Genomic DNA, 19,058 nt, shown 5'->3' with positions numbered 1-19,058 from the left:
ATAGTAAATCAGAAGCTGCTGCCATTAGGCTTCAGAGTTAACACATGAGTCAGAAGCTCATGTCTCTGAGATGGCACAGCAGCTGGGTCATGCTTGGAAAGTTTTTATTCACCAGAGGGGATAGAATGTAAACAAACAAATAAATACCCTTCAGAAAGGAACAGGGATACTGAGGAGGTGGGTGAATATCTTCTACTGACTCTTATAATTCATACTTGAATGCTGCTTTTCTTCCTGCTATGCAGCTTCAAAGCCTTTGGGGAGCATCTCCACTAGAATCAATTAATTGTTTATAAATCAGGATGCAGTCCAGACCTGATGTAAAATGGTTCTTGGCATTAAAATAATTGTGAGCAACAGTGACTTAAACTGCAGGCAGAATGATAAAAAGGCAGAATTTTTCAGATTTTAAATTGAGCGTTGTCCCAATTCCAACTGCTTCGCTGCTGATTCTGAGGGATAACATTTAGTATTGGGGCACACTCAATAAAACTGAAAACTAGACAAAAGTAAATGTACATCTATACTTGCTTTGGAGACAAGCTGCTGCTTCTCCATGTCTTGGTTCCTATCCGGCCTAAAATACTACCTGCAGGTGATGACCTTCAGCAGTTCTGCAGAGGCTGCCTGCTATGAAAAGATATTTCTCTTTCCCCCCAACAACAAGCTGCTAGCACACCATAGATTGTTACCATCCTGTTTCATTGGTATAACAACTGTATTTCTAAAGTGCCTTTAACTATAATGGTGACAAGGTTTCAGTGTGGTAGCCGTGTTAGTCTGTATCAGCAAAAAGGAAGGAGGAGTACTTGTGGCACCTTAAAGACTAACAAATTTATTTGGGCATAAGTTTTCTTGGGCTAAATCCCACTTCATCAGATGCATGCAGTGGAAAATACAGTAGGAAGATATATAGAGATAGATAGATATATGCAGAGAACATGAAAAAATGGGGGTTGCCATACCAACTCTAACAAGGCTAATCAATTAAGGTGGGCTATTATCAGCAGGAGAAAAAAAACTTCTGTAGTGATGATCAGGATGGCCCATTTCAAACAGTTGACAAGAAAGTGTGAGTAACAGTAGGGAGAAAATTAGCATGGATAACTATAGGCATTTCAACATCCCCAACAGTTATTTTCTGGTCTGGGAATAAAGTCCCTTCCTGCAGCTTTTGAAACAGACCAGAGTTCCTGAAGATGTGAGCGTCATGTACCTTTCCCGGCCATCCCACGTTGATGTTGGTGAAACGTCCCTTGTGATCCACCAGAGCTTGCAGCACTATTGAAAAGTACCCCTTGCGGTTTATGTACTCGCCGGCTTGGTGCTCCGATGCCAAGATAGGGATATGGGTTCCGTCTCTGGCCCCACCACAGTTAGGGAATCCCATTGCAGCAAAACCATCCACTATGACCTGCACATTTCCCAGGGTCACTACCCTTGATATCAGCAGATCTTTGGTTGCGTGGGCTACTTGCATCACAGCAGCCCCCACAGTAGATTTGCCCACTCCAAATTGATTTCCAACTGACCTGTAGCTGTCTGGCGTTGCAAGCTTCCACAGGGCTATCACCACTCGCTTCTCAGCTGTGAGGGCTGCTCTCATCTTGCTATTCATGCGCTTCAGGGCAGGGGAAAGCAAGTCACAAAGTTCCATGAAAGTGCCCTTACGCATGCGAAAGTTTCGCAGCCACTGGGAATCATCCCAGACCCGCAACACTATGCGGTCCCACCAGTCTGTGCTTGTTTCCTGAGCCCAGAATTGGCGTTCCACAGCATGAACCTGCCCCATTAGCACCATGATGCGTGCATTGGCAGGGCCTATGCTTTGACAGAAATCTGTGTCCATGTCCTGATCACTCACGTGACCGCGCTGAGGTCGCCTCCTCGCCCAGTATCGCTCTGCCAGGTTCTGGTGCTGCATATACTGCTGGATAATGTGTGTGGTGTTTAATGTGCTCCTAATTGCCAAAGTGAGCTGAGCGGCCTCCATACTTGCCTTGGTATGGCGTCCGCACAGAAAAAAGGCGCGGAACGATTGTCTGCCGTTGCTCTGACGGAGGGAGGGGCGACTGACGACATGGTTTACAGGGTTGGCTTACAGGGAATTAAAATCAACAAAGGAGGTGGCTTTACATCAAGAAGTATTTCAGGCAGGACTTCACTGAGGGTTCCAATAAGAAATGGTGCACCTAAGTAATTGTTCTTATTAGAACAAGCAGGTTGGTCTGGCCTCTGATTGATACATGGCTAGATTTACCTCGCTGCACCTTCTCTGTGAATGACTGCAGTGTGACCTAGAGGAATGAGTCCCCTAGACGGGGGAAAGCAAATGAGTACAAAACAAATCTGGTCTATTTCTTGTTTTGATCCACTCCATCTATCTTTTACATCTTTGGCTGGCAGCAGACGGTGCAGAAGGACTGCAAGCCATCCACATCTCATGGCTGCTTGGCAGAAGATGGTGCAGTAGGACTGCTAGCAATCCGTATCACCTGCCTGCTCACCATAAGATGGTTCAATAGGACTGACTGCAGGACTAAAGAGAATGACCTGGTCAAGTCACTTCTAATGTAGTCCCTGCACCCATGTCTGCCCAGGCACTCCTGGCCAATGTGGCCAGGAGCACCTCGGAAATGACGATGACGGCTACCAGTCCTACTGCACCGTCTGCTGCCACAAGGCAAGGGGTTGCTGCTGCTGTGTAGCAATGCAGTACACGTCTGCCAGCACCCAGGAGACATACGGTGACGGTTACCTGAGCAGGCTCCATGCTTGCCGTGGTATGGCGTCTGCACAGGTAACTCAAGAAAAAAGGTGCGAAACGATTGTCTGCTGCTGCTTTCACGGATGGAGGGAGGGAACGGGGGCCTGACGATATGTACCCAGAACCACCCGCAACAATGTTTTAGCCCCATCAGGCATTGGGATCTCAACCCAGAATTCCAATGGGCAGCGGAGACTGCGGGAACTGTGGGATAGCTACCCACAGTGCAACACTCCGGAAGTCGACGCTTGCCTTGGTACTGTGGAAGCGCTCCGCCGAGTTAATGCACTTAATGCACTTAGAGCATTTTCTGTGGGGACACCCACACTCGAATATATAAAAACGATTTCTAAAAAAACGACTTCTATAAATTCGACCTAATTTCGTAGTGTACATTGCAAAAAAAGAAAAGGAGTACTTGTGGCACCTTAGAGACTAACCAATTTATTTGAGCATGAGCTTTCATGAGCTACAGCTCACATTAGGGAGAACATTAAGTCAGAGTTACTAAGGAAAATGCACAAAGCTGAATCTGGTCAGTTAATTATCAACCAGAATAGCTCAAAATAGGGTGTCAGCAGGCCACAAATGACCACCTATCTGTTTATGGAAATGAACTCTGTCAAGCTAATACAGTGTCAGGACTGCTAAGAAGCCCCTTAATGTCACTGAACATATAGTAGAAGGTCTCAAATTGGATCACTCCTATCCTGCAACTCTACCTATTTTCTGTGTGGTGCACAAAGCCGTAGTAGAGTAGTTCTGTCTCAGAATAAGAATGAGCTGCCCAAAGTGTGTACCTACGGTCTCGGATGGGGTTGTACTCCGGTGGCTGGCTGGTCCCTCCGCCCATGCCACTGTGGCTACATTGCTATTATAATGGACTAGCTTGATCATCATTGAGCTCCTCTGCGAGCCTCCCCATCGTCTCCCCTCTGCACCATCTGAGCAGCCTAAATGTCCTGCAGCCAGCCCACCTCCGAACCATGCCTAGGAAAAAGCTGTATACGCTCATGCTCCATACCCTTCACTTTCTAACCCTCATGTCACGCCCTGAAACCCAATGGAGGGACTTCCTACCCCCTGTGGAGCGTGAGGAAACCCGGTGGGCCAGTGCAGATTCTGCCCTGGTCTCACAGGATATTAGCTGGTGGTTCCTTCATGAAGTCATGAGTACAGGTGTGTACCTGGTGTGGTTCACCATCTCCCTCGACACCTGCCCCTTCTTCTGCAAGAGGCAGATTTTGGTGCACATCTACATTGAATGTGCCAGGTTGCAGCCCCTATTCTGGCTCCTCCAAAATCTTTCCCTCAAGTTCTGGCTACACTTTTACCCACATCTCCTGATCTATGCACGCTCCACCTGGGGCCCCTCGAGGTTGCGAGACCTCCTCGTCAATCTCCTCCTCGTGCTGATGAAGGTGGCCATCCACCATACCAGGGGAGGAAGCTGGATGGGGAGGTGCTCTGCGACTGTGGGACCTATTTCCAATCCTCTATTAAGTCGTGTCTCTGAGCAGAGTTCCTCTAGACCATGTCGACTGGCTCCCTGGATGCCTTCGAAGAGCAGTGGGCTCTCTCTGGGGTTCTCTGTTCAGTGTCTGCCTCTGGATGCCTGCTTTTGACCCGGTGATCCTCACTCCCATCCCTGTTTTTTTCATTTGTTGTCCCTGTAATCTTTTTGATGCCTGGGTCCAGTGGCTCCTCCCCTTAGCCTGTGGGGGTAGCGGAGTGTCTTCAGATTTGGGCAGGCTAGTGTCTGCCCATCGCCAGAGCCTCAATAGGTGCTATGACTCATCCCTCCTCCAAGAGAGCCTGTAGCAACTCACTAATCAGGCATGGTACAGCAGCCTATCCCTTAGCAGGGCCTGGGTCAGATGACCCCCAAGCACAGGTATCTCACTTACCCTCCCAGAACTGCAGGTTAGTTTGTGCAACAGCACTTCTCAGCCAGGAACCCTTCTGTTGACTTGCGGTGTTACAGACTCCCTAGGCTCCCCGCCTACCCTTGATCCAGTTCCTGCCCTCAGTGTTACCTGAGCCTTGTTTCAGCCCACTTCAGACTTGTCTGTGCCCTACCCCGATACTGCTGCAGACCTGTTTCCCCAAACCCTTGGACTGACTCCAAGCTGGCTTTGACCTTTGGCCTGCTTCCTGACTCTGACTGTGATCCTGATTTGGTTTGTCCATGGACTCTGACCCCGATTCTGGGCCACAGCCTGTCCCTGAATGCCAGTTTCCGTGTTGCTCTTGGCCCAGTCCTGACCCTACATCTAGCTTCAATCATCACTCCAATCACTGGGCCTGACCACCCAGAACCTGACACCCACATGTATAGTGCATTCACTGGTGGTACCACTCCAGACACATACGATGGCTTTGGTATGTCACTCATGTCTCGCACCCATAAAGAAGAGTGGGGATGACTACTGCATTGTAGACCAGAATCTTAGTTTCCATCCTCAGATCTCTGTCATTAAAGACATGACAAGGCAACTTTCCGAAGGATGTGCTGGCACAACAGACACTATGTTCAATCTCCACATGAAAATTGGCCGCCTGGGAGAGATGGCTACCAAGGTAAGGGAAATACTCAACATTTCACCACTGACGACAATTTGTGGGAGAAGGGGAGCAAGTTGTGCTGGGGTAGGCAGATGGAGCACCTTAGTCTTCCCAATGTTGAGGGCAAGTCCCAGGCTCTGATAGGTGCCTGAGAAAAGATCTAGGGTGGATTGCAAGTCAGCCTCAGTGTGCATGAGTATAGCACAGTCGTCAGCATACTGAGGTCGGTAATAACAATCCTGGTGACTTTAGTTTTACAATGAAGATGCTGCAGGTTGAAGAGCTGGCCATCCATGAGATACTCAGTCCTAATTCCAGAGGAAAGGTGGTCATGAATCAAGATCACAGCAAAAAGGGTCGGGGCAATAACATAGCCCTGCTTAACAGCAGTACGGATGGTGAACGGGTCCATCTCCATCCCATTACAGAGGATGGTGGCGGTGATTCCATCATGATGTAGCCTAAGAACACCTGAGCACTGCCTTAGGAAGAGTCTCTGTATCAGATGAGAAGAACATTGCACCAATGCCAGCGTTCTCTCTGCAGCTAACATCACCAGCTTTTCCCCCCAGCAGACATCATCCTTGTGTCGAGGGATAGTCACCACTGTATAGTGTATTCAGCAGAATCTGCCCTTAATAATGTAGTTAAACTCAATTAATAATGAAGGAGACTGAAAGTCCTGTATTCAGTGTATTTCAGTGCACTTTCACTCCTCATGAGTGACCCTTTAGTTTACTTCTAGTAAAGTTTCACTCTATCTTGTGGGTTTCATCCTGCTAATCCACTTGAATGTAGTATTTATTACCTACCAATTGGGAATTAAATGCTCCATTTTAAGTGGATTATCATCACACCTTTCTCCTCTTCTCCAGTTGAAGTTACAATTACTAGAAGTAACAGTTATTACTGGAAGTTAAAATTATCTTGTAAGGTGTGGGGGATGTGTAAGGAGGAATTGCTGACTCCTGGTCAGGCTGCAGTTACTCATAGCAATTAATGAAGAGGAACTTATAGTGAAGTACAAGACATTGGCATCAGCTGCAAAATTTGAACCTGAATCCATATTGCAGCACTTCTGAAGTCTGAGGGTGTTGTAGTCTGGCATTTGGTTTTGTCCCAATATAAGAGGGGCAAACACAAAACTCAGGTTGAGATGTGTGTTTGGATTCTGAACCCCCTCACTCCCACAAAGGTTTAGTGAACTGGATCTGAGATTTGATTCAGGCATATTATCAAAATGAGCATACACTATTCTCTCTCTAAGATGAAAAGGAAGAGAGATCTCACCAGATAATCCTTCTTCTTTTACAGTGAGGCTTCATCACATTACAACACTTACAGCATTGCACCTGCCCCGAGGCAGCTGCACCACTGTAGAGCTCATGGTGGTGATGTTCTAAGCTGATGGGAGAGAGCTCCCATTAGCTTAATTACTCTACCTCTCACAAGAGGAGGTAGCTATGTCAGCAGGAGAAGCTTTCACACTGAAATAGAGCTGTATACACTAGTGCTTAGGTCGGTATAACTTATGTCACTCAGGGGGGTGGATTATTCACACTCTGAGTGACATAAATTATACTGAAGTAAGTTGTAGTGTAGACAAGGTCAGAATCTCTGCTGGAAGTGAAGTTTTCAGAGAAAATAACCACCTCATTATAAAGGGGCTCATTGTATATTGCATAAATAGTGGTGTATTAGAGGTTATCACTCAGTGTCTGTCTTCACGTATTTTTAATCATCCATATTAAAATCACCTCTATAAATAATACTTTGATTATATCATCAGCTTTTAGATGTTTATTTTCTTGCTATCTCTTAACACTGCCGAAGAGTTGCAGTTATCATCACACAAATATAGGTCAGCTGAGAGTATTTGACAATGTTTATAATTTCCTCACTGATTTTTCTAAAACATTTGCTAGTATGAGCCAGTGCAGTGCATTTGGGGGGGGAGGATGGAGAGTAAAACTCAGCAGGGTTTGCTGACAGCTAGCCGAGAGACTACCCTGCCAAATCAATCTAGAGGATTAGCCCAGACAAGAGACTTTTACTTGTCACTTAAAGTCAGATACTCTATTTTTCTATGAAACTTTTGGGTTTTGTGGCTTTTCTGTCTGTGTCTCTGTTAAATATAATAACAAATATGGATGTGATTGCAGAATAATACGTTGTCTCTATATATCTGGTAGAGATTTAAAAACAATTCATAGAATTTACAAATTACTGTAATGAGTCCATAAAAATAGTACCTGTCCTTTACCCAAAGAAGAAGATTAAGGCCCAGACTTTCAGAATTGTGAACAAGTTCTATGCTCAAAAATGCATGAGTCTAATCATCACTTACAATTGTGATTCCACACACAAACCTGATAAGTTTGTGCACAAATGTAAAAATGCATTTTTGCATATGCAGTGATGAAACTTGGGCCAATCTAATTGAGTCACATAGGCCATCAATATAATTGTCAGTGAATTATGAGATGCAACAACCACAAAAAAGGATGCATTTTTGTTTTAAAGAACTGGACTCAGCTGTTACATATTGTAGATATAGACAAAGAAACAAGTCTGTGTCAGTTGGTCAAAGAGTTCATGTTTCTGGTACCTGGGGATCATTCAGGATTTCCACAATCCATCTCTTCTACGAGAACTGCTTGTTGGAGGTCTGTTACCTAGCATCAAGACTGTTGAGAGTGCCCTTTGAGTGTTTCTAAGCTGTAAGTAAACAAGACTGTAATGATTCAGACAAACAGTTCATGCCACAGGATAATTCTGCAACCACGGTGCATAATGACTGAGGTGTCAGACCCTGACTATACCTTGACTTTGGAAGCCAAGCTTTCAGTTACAATATGTGATAAAAGAAAGAGGGATAAGGGAAGATTTAAGAATGCTAAACCTTAATTTATGACTGAAGAATCTCTGAGTCCTATGGAGTAAAAGTAGTGACTAACTTGCAAGCTGTATGTAATTCTGAAAGCATTCCCCCTAGATGATTTGTGGTTTAGACACAATACCGCTGTTAAGCACTGTATTGAACTCACTGATTGGACACTTTCAAAACAATGATCTAGAACCATGCACCCTTGTGAAAGGAAAGCTGGCTGGCTGGCAGCATCTTCACATGCTGTTGGAATTTTAATTATAAGGGAATCTGAGAGGCCTTCTGCATCTCAGGTGAGAATGATCAAGTCATACTTGTCAATTGCAAGTTGAATCTAAGGGCTATCAGAGGTGCTTATATTAAACTTGGTACAGAAGAATCAATTTATTCTCTAAATGGAGCCCAATGGCTTTCAATCGTTGTTCTAAAACTGATACCGTCAGACTGTGAGGGAGAAAGATAAACAGAACTATTCTTGTCTGCTCTTGAGGGTTTGAGAGTTCAACAAATTGCTACAAAGTGTCACCAATGCACCCAGCACATTTCAGCATTTAATAGAGAAATGCCTGGAGACATGTATTTCATTGAAATACTCTTATACCAGACTACTGGCTTGTGTTTTCCAAAACTTTACATAAATACAACAGCAGGCTATTGAAGGTCTTAAATAAACTGAAAGCGTATAGCTTGAAACTGTCTCTAGAAGAATCAGTCCTATGCCTATTATGGGTCCTGATGGGATATAGTTACTGGATAGATAAGATCAGTACCATGAAAGAATAGCCATCTGCTATAAATGTACAGAACTGAAATGCTGCTTAGGTTTCACAGGCTGCCATCACCATTTTACTGAGGGTATATCAAAGATAACCTGACCATTAAACCAGTAGACAGAGGGCTATCTTCCACCAAAAATAGAGGGAAAGAACTACAAGAGGCCTCAAAAGGTAGCCCCAAGTGACTGTAACAGGTCTCTTGAAAAGTGATGGACAAAGTAATATCTGGAAGGTTTTGAATGCTTAACAGAAGTCAATCCAAGACCTGTCTTGGTACCTGCTAATCAAAAACTGCTATATGTCCTTTACTGCAGTGTTTCCCAAAATAGGGCCACTGCTTGTTCAGGGAAAGCCCCGGCGGGCCAGGCCGGTTTATTTACCTGCTGCGTCCGCAGGTTCGGCCAATCGCGGCTCCCACTGGCCGCGGTTTGCTGCTGCAGGCCAATGGGGGCTGCGGGAAGCGGCGCGGGCCGAGGGACGTACTGGCCGCTCTACTGGAATACTTACAGGATATGGAGTAGCTCTCTATCAAGAGTAAGACAGACAACTATTAGTTATGGCAGGGAGCAAGGGATTAGTGAAGCAAGGGATTAGTGAAAAGTGAAAACATTATCTTGATTATTAGCTAGAATCTTTATCTTTAAAATGGGCTGTTGTGGGAAACTTTCACAATTATTTATATAGTAGTCAATTTAGTATCTTCACTGGCAATAACCATTCAATTTATATGCTTCCCAATGCAAAATGAGATACAATGGGACATTATTGGCCAGCTGCCGTATCAATTTATATTTTTCAGATCAAGTGTAGAGTGAGGAACATTAACTGAGATATCAATGGTATTTCAAGGCAACCTTGAGAGTCCTCAGCAGAGCACTATCATCATTAGCCAAAAGAGCAGAGGATGGATTAATTTAGGCAGTGTTTCCATAGTGGAATTGAAAGTTGTCACATTTTCAGAGGGTGCTGTAACCACTCTGTCAACATCTGCTATGGGATTTTTGCCATTTGAGAGAGCTACAATGTCTGCTGCTTTCCTTGTTGTCTCAGTTGCAATGAGTCCTGCCCAATGGTTTTGGTTCTTGGCCACATTCTGTTCCAGACATGACTCCTAAACACTTTTTTCAAGGTCACAGGGAAGACTCATCTGTAAACAGTCATTCAGTTTACAAAAACAGAAAGATTGCCTATTGCAAAGTAAAGTAATTCTGAGCTGCAAGAAGTCAAGTTATTCCTTAGAGAGTGGAACAGACTAGAGATAATCGGCAGAATACTTTATGGACAGTACACAGTTCAGGGTAGAATGCACTACCAATTAGTTCTGCCAGTGATTTGCATATCAAATATGTTCCGTTTACAAGTAAAAAGATGGTATTTCTGGCTGCCAACTTTGCAAATTTACCTAGGATATGGTAGTCAAGCTAGTTTTCTTTCTCACAATCATTTGTCATTAAGCTTCTGCAGTCTAGATGATGCACTGAACATTACTTGTTCAGCCTCATTTTCTTCAGTGGATTTACACAGGAATAGCTGGCATGTAAACAATTCTATTGTCATTGTACAAGAAGGAATATAATCTAACTCAGTCTTTTGTAGCTGTGTTGGAACAAACAGTAAATAATTTTAGTCACCAAAGTAAGTAGTGTGACTTTGAATAGAGTACACATAAGGAGAAGACCTGTTGAGCAAGAAGTTGCTATTTTAACTTTTCAAGTAGAACTTGAATAATAATCTCTACAATTACATTATTGCATTTGAAATAAAACTGACATACCCACTGGGGAAAATATAACTATAAACACAATGCCATTTATGAGTGTTTGGATTATTGTACATTTTGTCCTGAAGTTTAATAGTCTTCAGATCAAAGTCTGAGGATGATTGGCATGATGTTATAGTTTGTGTGTACCTTCCAAAAGCCAGATTTCTCATAAATGCCTTCAGCTCATAATCTATGTGCAAGTGTCTGTAATTAGTGAGCAAGTCAGGTAATAATTAACATATGACTATGGTGAGGATTTGGAAAGTGAAGAGGGAAGATACGGTACTAGAGTTAAAACTGCACTTGAGTTAGTGAAGTGTTCATGTTAGCATCCTGGATAACATTTTTAAAATGTTCATCGACTTTCTGTTGGGAAAAAGTACTGCCTTCTCCCCCTGCACTGGGAGGAGACAATGCCCACAGAATAATGAAATTAAGCATGTGCGGGTTTATTCAGCAGAAATTAAACATGAATCTATGAAAGTCACATAAATCCAAATGTCAGGTCTCCAACGGTACAAGTTTGGCCCCAATAGGCTTCTTGCTAACTAATAGGATTTTGGGTGTTGCCAGTATAAATTCCTTTTCACAGAGCTCTTTTATTGTTGAATCCTTTTTTGTTTCTTTTTTCTTTCAGGTCTCTCGGTATTAACTATGTGGCTGGTGCTGTTGCTTCCTTGCAGTGTTTCACTAAGGCTCGCCAGATACACCTAGAGACCCCAAAACTGCTGGGAAACCTCAGTATTAAGAGGCCTCCGTGGAAGCAGGTTAAACAGGTTGTTGTCTTCACAATCTTTTGGAGGCTGTGAGAGGCCCTGCTTTGATATTTTCAGGCTCCCTCAATAGTTGTTAACTGTAAGCAGCAGAGTCTGTTTTCAGCTCATCTGTGTTATAAAGGGCACTAAAATATCACACTTCATTATGTGCTGCATAGGAGTTTCTGTTTCATAGATGTTCTGTTTTACCAGGCAATCCTTTTAACTGGTTTGATGCTGAAAAAAAGGTAGGGAACTGCACATAACTGTAAACTCTGAGTTGTCCTTAAGTATTTTCTTTAGGTTTCTAGAAAATTATGATGTTATGATCCCTGAAACAGGTAGTGGCCACAGAGGAACCAGATGTTTACTAGGACTGAACCAAGGGACCCTTGAGTGGGCGCACACAGTTATTATTTATATTATTGTCACAGTATATAAAGGCTTAACCTGGTTGGGGCTCATCGTGCTGTAAAACTGGCCCTGCTCCAAAGAGCTAACAACTTAAAAATTCTAGCCAAAATTGCCAACAATCAGCCCAGATCTATGACTGGTTTCAGGGTATTGAAGTCTGTATTTGATGCTCTCCACTTCTGCATCCATGCAGCCACATGTCACCCTTAGAAGTCTTGGAAGCAGGTCACCTGGCCCAAGCACAGGGATGTACAGGCTTACTGCCTTCCTCCTTCAAAGACAGAAAGTGTGAAACAGTGGATGGAGTGCCCTGGGTGATTAAGCTTATTTCTTGGAGGTCAGATTTCATAGAATTTTTAGTAGAACCCAAACTTCCAAATAAATCTGAAGGCCCTGTGCTCATCCATGTGAACTGAATATTGAAGGTTTAGATTCATGTAACCCACATCAGCTGACCCTTTTAGAGTCCATTCATTTGTAGTATCTATGGCCATAGGGGAGTCAGACCTGGTTTCTCATTTTGTTTTTTGAGCAGCATTCATCCTGGCCAGTGATGATGTACATGTGGGTGTTGTTTGATTGTTTGGGTTGATTGGGTTTTGCATGTTTTCTTTTGCCTTTTTTAAACATGTACACAAAATAAAAATGGTATGCAGTAAGCTGATTGCATGCATATACAATCTGAATACAGAGAGAGAGAGCAGAAGGAAAACACTATCAGTATGTCAACCTTTCTGGATTTTGAGGATGGCCAGGTATTATATAATTAGCAACTATACTCTCATTTTCGGCTGTGCAACCCCTCTGAAATCAGTGGGGTGTCTGTTGTTCAGGTGGAATTGAAAAATCATGAAATCATCATAGCATCTTGCGGGCGCTCTCTCTCTCTATTAAATGAATTTTAATGTCCAATACTGGACATAAACTATTGCTACCTGCAAAATGATTAGTGGGTTTGCCTAAACAGTCACAATACTACCAGTTCGCTTGGTAAGGAACTTAGTGTATGAAATGCATTACTATTGCCTTATAGAGAACTGGAGTTTAAAATGCAGTTCTCTCTCTTTGCTGCCAAGGCATGTTTGGAAGTACCCTACTTAGCTATTTGATGTGAATGTTACATTACAGAGTCTAGAAAAGCCTGTTTTTGTAGCCCTACCAGCCATGATCTGGCATGCAGTATTTTTCCTTTTAAGGGCATATGTTTTAATAGTGTTGTAGTTGGACAAGTTCTTTCAACCCTTTCCTGGTATATCTCTTACTATTCACATAGATCATGATTAGTTTGCACTGTAAAATATCATCTGTCTCTTCGCTATTTGGACAAATGGACAATCTGGACAATGCTTTCCTCTCTTGTGGCATTCTGAAGGGTTTGACCAAAACCCAAGAGTAAGAGATTCACAGCAGATGAAACTAGTTCTCTTACTTCCTGAATCAGAATTAAGAGCAGTCTCAGTAGGTTCCAAACTACACACAACTATGGCACTGTTGCAGCTGGCATCTGTAGAAATCAGCTGATCAGGCTTTTTGTTTCTTTAAGAGAATATTCCAAATGTTAAGAAATAATAAATTCATTCTTATTCTTATTCCAAGATTAGTTGGAACAGTCTGTCTCTGTTAGAGGTTGTTAACTTCCATCAACACAGCCTAGGCTAGTGAAATTTACCATGCACATTAATTTAGCTTTTGCTCTATTAAAGCACTAGCTGTAGAGTTTCCTCAGGTTATGTTATGTAATATACTGCATGTTGTTTAATAAAAACTGGCTGTTGCCTTAGTTTATAGGTGCAATATAACTAAAAAAAGGAGGGCACTGGAAATTAGAATACCAAAAACCAATTCAATATTATCTTCTTTTATATGGAAGATTCTGTTATACCACCATAGTTTCTCTATTAAATGAGCAAGGACATGTTCCTAATTCTACTGAGATACTTTTATCATGATGAAAATTCTCAGTGTCTTGCTAATTGATCAAAAATCATTTGATTTTCAACATCTACTCAGGAATTTACCTTCTGAGTCTTGGCAATTAAAAGTAAGATATGCTCCTAGTTAAATCACATTTATGGAAATATTTTCATGCTATGCAAAAGGGAGCAGCCCTGGTTTATTCCTTTGCTTCAGCTGCTTTATGCTGTTCTCAGGGGTGCCAAGTAGCTAGAAGGCTAGCTCAGTCTGCTCCCTCAGAATCCCCAGGGACTGGTTCTAGCCCCCGCAACTCACACTGGCTGGCACCATGGCTAAATTGCTGCAGTTCTCCAGTGACTTCATAACTGTTGGAAAGTCTCCATAGGCAGACAGGTGTAATTTAGACCAGCTCAGAGGCCAGCCAAGGACTGGGGAGCTGCAAAGGTGGCACATAGCCACTCCTCTCTCCCTCCCATCCCTCCTTACCTCTGGGTCTACTCTGCAAGCAGCTTGTCCAAAGCAGAGAATATGATCTAATGCTGAATTTAAGTATGTTAACAAATTCTGGAAGAAGAATTTGGGCTTTACTGGGTTCATATACTGAAAAAGGTTAAACTGGATTGTACTAGCTGCTCCTCATCTCCACTGGAAAAAATTGTGTGGGATTGTATTCTTGGCTTGCTAGAGTCTTTATTTATAGGCTTTATTTATATGTAGGGTACTTCTATTATTTTAACTCAACAGCATCTTAAAACAATTGGTTGGGGTGGCGGTGCGGGGAGAAATGAGTTACTGAGCCAAATTAGTCTATAGTGTTTCTCCACTGACCTCCTGGGGAGTTACACCAGAGATGAAGTTGGTCCACTGTGTTGACTGAATTTGCAGTGATTTAAATTTGCATTTACTGAAATGCTCTTTATACAGATTAATTTTCTTTTATCGGTGTTGTTGCTTTGCCTGTTTTGAAACAAGTCGAAGTGCTATAATAAATGGAAAGACAGGTTGTCTAGTTTCATTGTAGCAGCATTGTATGCTCCTATCTACTTGGCTGAACTGATATTTTGTAACTTGTACTTTTATCAGTACTCCAAAGACAATCATAATAGTGAATGCTGTTGTCACAAACTGTTTATTAGAGGACCACTTCCATGATTTCTACCAACAATGAAAGGTCTTATAATTAAAGAGCAGGTGCTTTACAAAATGCATGCACAAACAGGGAAATAGGGAAACTAGTGAGACTCTGATATTAAAAATAGACTGATAGTTCAGTTTTATCTTGCTTCATTAATTAACATCCATATTAGAGCAAAGGAGCAACTCCTATTTAGGAGCAGGACTTGAACGAAACCAGTTATTTCCAATGTGTTATTCGGTGGAACCAGTGAGGCCTGAACTGTATGAAACAGTAGATTTTCAAACTGTCACAGAACGTTTAATATAAAGTCTAATGAAGCACACTTACAATATCAACATTTTGTCTATGTGAATCTATAATGAGAGAGGACCTCACCAGACATCAGTGAAAACTGCAGTGGTAGCTCTTCAGATGACTTGTGTTGGGATACATCATGCTGGGGATTCAGGCCCCAATTTCTCAGCTGTGCAAGGGAGCCAGCACGGGTCCCTGATTCTCAGGCTGGATGTACACTGACTCTAGTTTAGAGCCATGCTGCTCTAAAATATATCAGCTGGTTATGGATCCTATCCGTGCCCTTTGGCCACATACCTTCTTTACTCTCTCTGTTCTCAGTACACCTTCTTTGCCAGGGAGTGCAGATTGGGTGGCACACTGACCAAGGGCATATATTATAACCTTACTGCATCCAAATCTGTTAAACACTTGATCCCAACTTAAAATAATTTGTTTTGCATCTTGTTAAGTAGCCAAGTCATACACCCATTTTTGTCATATGCATTTGTAGATGGATCTTCAGTTTAGCACACATGCAACTTCCTGTTCACAGTTTCAAACTCCTCTGAATGGTATCTGTCATTATCTAAACCAGTGGTTCTCAACCAGGGGTCCAGGGCACTCCTGGGGGGGCCACGAGCAGGTTTCAGGGGGTCCACCAAGCATGGCTGGCATTAGACTTGCTAGGGCCCAGGGCAGAAAGCAGAAGTGCCACCACCCTTAGCTTCTCAGTGCCCCCTATGGTGTGAGGGGCCCCGGGCAAGTGCCCTCCTTGTTAGCCCCTAACACCGGCCCTGGTTTTTATATGCAGAAAACCAGTTGCTGTGGCACAGCTGGGCTGTGGAGTTTTTATAGCATGGCGGGGTGGCCTCAGAAAGAAAAAGGTTGAAAATTCCCGATCTCGACATCCCATGACGGCTTTGCCAGATGGACTTGTTTGAGCTATTTTAAACAAACTTAGTTTTTTAATTTTAACATCAAATGATCACTATTCATTTTGTATACACTTGCTCTAATTACTTTGCCCTCAGTTTTATTGTCTATTTTGGGACTCACAGTTTGTTAATTTATTTGTGCCACAAACGAATCTGTTGTAGAACCTTGTAAATTTATTAACAGACTCAAACAAAATACTCTGCTTCTGCATCATCGTCAGAGCTTTGTCCTGCAGCAATATACATGTGAATGTCTTTTGCTTTTGTGTTTCTGCAATTTGTACTGCATGGAGCACACTTATGCAAAATGGCTGTTTTTATTGTATCATGACACTGCAACTCATGTGCTGGATACATTTGTGCCATGTTATGATTGACCCTGTATTTATTTCAAACAGATCTGGTTTCTGCCATTTCTTTACCCTTGTATTTTAGCTTCACATCTTTTGGTATGCATTTTTAATTAGATGAACTTCAGTTCTTACACTGCTTGCCAGCCACTTCATTTAGCAAGCACAGTTTTTAGTAGTCCTGCAAATATCCACTGTTCTTTAAAAGTCTAGTCTATTTCTTGTTATATCACCAATCTGTTAAATATTCAGATTCACAGACTTACCTTTATTACTTACACTGACCATTACATTACAAATCTAACATCCAGCAGTTCATTTTTTATAAAGAAAATTTACCTTCCATAAATATCTTGGTGTAGTTCACGGTATTCTTGAACATTTTAATTACTTTGTACAGCAGTTTCCAGTACTTTACATGCTCCCACTGGAATTTATTTGTAGATTTCTAGTGCCTCTGTGTCTGCAACATGCAGTAGTGTGGAAGATTTCACCCTCTCCTGACTTCTCTGTAATATAAATTTTTGTGGGGGGATATAGGGAAGCTGTGCAATAATTTTCTCCAGTTTTCTACCAAATTCCTTACTAAACCAAAGGGATTCAGGTGGATTCATTTTCTCAAAAGAAAACAATACCCTTTAGTTAAATAGTTACTCACTATACACCTGTCTAATGTGTTTGTAGCTAAGTGCAGTGCATGAATGTATAGTCCAGGCACCCACAAGCCAATGAATCTACCACTATTCAAACCAGGGGTAGGGAAACTTTTTGACCCAAGGGCCACAGCTGGTTATGGAAATTGTATGGCGGGCCACGAATGCTCATGAAATTGGGGGTTGGAGTGTGGGAGGGGGTGAGGGCTCCGTCTGGGGGTGCAGGCTCTGGGGTGGGGCTGGGAATGAGGGTTGAGGGTGCAGGAAGGTGCTCTGGGCTGGGACCGAGAGGTTTGGAGGCAGGAAGGGGATCAGGGCTGAGGCAGGGGGTTCGGGTTTGGGAGGGGGTCAGGGTTGCAGGCTCCAGGCGGCGCTTACCTCAAGAAGCTCCCAGAAGCAGCGGCATGTTCCCCCTCAGGCTCCTACGTGGAGGTGTGGCCAGGCAGCTCTTCGTGCTGCCCCATCCGCAAGCGCCACCCCCGCAGCTCCCATTGGCCGTGGTTCCTGGCCAATCGGAGCTGTGGGGACGGAGCTTGGGGCAGGGGCACCATGCGGAGCTTTCAGGAGCTCTTGCCACTTCCAGGAGCCACACGGCGTCCCAGACCCCACTTCCCAGAGGGACCTTGAGGGCCAGATCAGGGCTGGATGCGGCTCCCAGGCAGTAGTTTGCCCACCACTGGTCCAAACCATGCTTCAAGAACTGAATTTGCTTGTCAAATTCAGGTAGACCTGAAAATTGGTTTCAGAATGATAAAGTTCTAGTTCTCTCAGGACAGGATAAAATGTTATGCATTTGTCTAGAAATAAATGGCTTTGCTATGTCTACACTTACAGTGGCATGTAGAGTACAGGTGCTACGCTTCCAGTTAGCATAGGTGCAAATAGCAATGTAGAAGGCAGGGCACTGCTTAGGTGAGTAGAGTAAAAACACATCAGAACCTTAAGGAATATACCCTACACAGTTCTCCATATGCTTGAGCAGCACATCCCACATCTACACTGCTATTTTTATCAGTAGTGTGACAGTGTCCCACTGCCAGAGCCCTTTCCCCTATGCAGTGGGGAAAGGCTCTAGTAGGCAGAGGGCAGCCGGGAGCTGCCAGAGCCTTTCCCCACTACATTTAAGTGTAGAGAAGGCATGTGATTTGAGTCCTCCTGTAAGGTAAAGCAGTGCTGCTATATGGACAATGGTACCCTACTTGTGAACTAACCCTCTATGGATTTGTGACAGAATTACTCTGGAGGGCAATTTTATGAACGTGTACCACTGTCGGCACTTTGCGATACTATTTCTTTGACAGATTTCCCTTAATGATGTAACTAAGTTAGCTTTATGCCATGTAATATAAACTCTTCAGTTAAGGTCTGATTATGTGCTATAACTACAAAGTGTAATGATTAACCTAAAGCAGCTCTAAAATAGTTACCTTACTCTCATTAACTGGAGCTAGTGACTTCTGTTTGGTCTCAAGAGTTTCACAGTTCAGCTACTATTCACTCACAAATGTTGTTAAATGTGAATAATGTTTGACTTTTTTGCTACTAATGTCACAGTGGCTGGTCATAGTTTATGAAAAGAAAAATAGGAACAAGTTTAAAATGCGGTACGTGTACCAGAGAATTACTGAGGTTGGTCTGTAGTATGTTGTTGATTTATCTAGTAGAGCCTCATACAGTGGCTGGCTAGCAGTAGCATTTACTGTTTGGGGAGCTTTACAATTACCAATTCAGTCTCACAACACTCCTTGAGGAATTAAGTATTATCTCTGTTATATCTGTGGGAAACAGATGCACAGCAAGGTTAAGTAACTTGCCCAGGGCACAAAACCAGGCAATTATCGAGCTGCAGTTGAACTGGAGTTCCTG

The sequence above is a fragment of the Caretta caretta genome, chromosome 5, assembly GCF_965140235.1.
Source record: "Caretta caretta isolate rCarCar2 chromosome 5, rCarCar1.hap1, whole genome shotgun sequence".
NCBI lineage: Eukaryota > Metazoa > Chordata > Testudines > Cheloniidae > Caretta > Caretta caretta.
The sequence above is the reverse complement of the archived record's forward strand: the minus strand, read 5'-3'. Positions refer to the sequence as shown.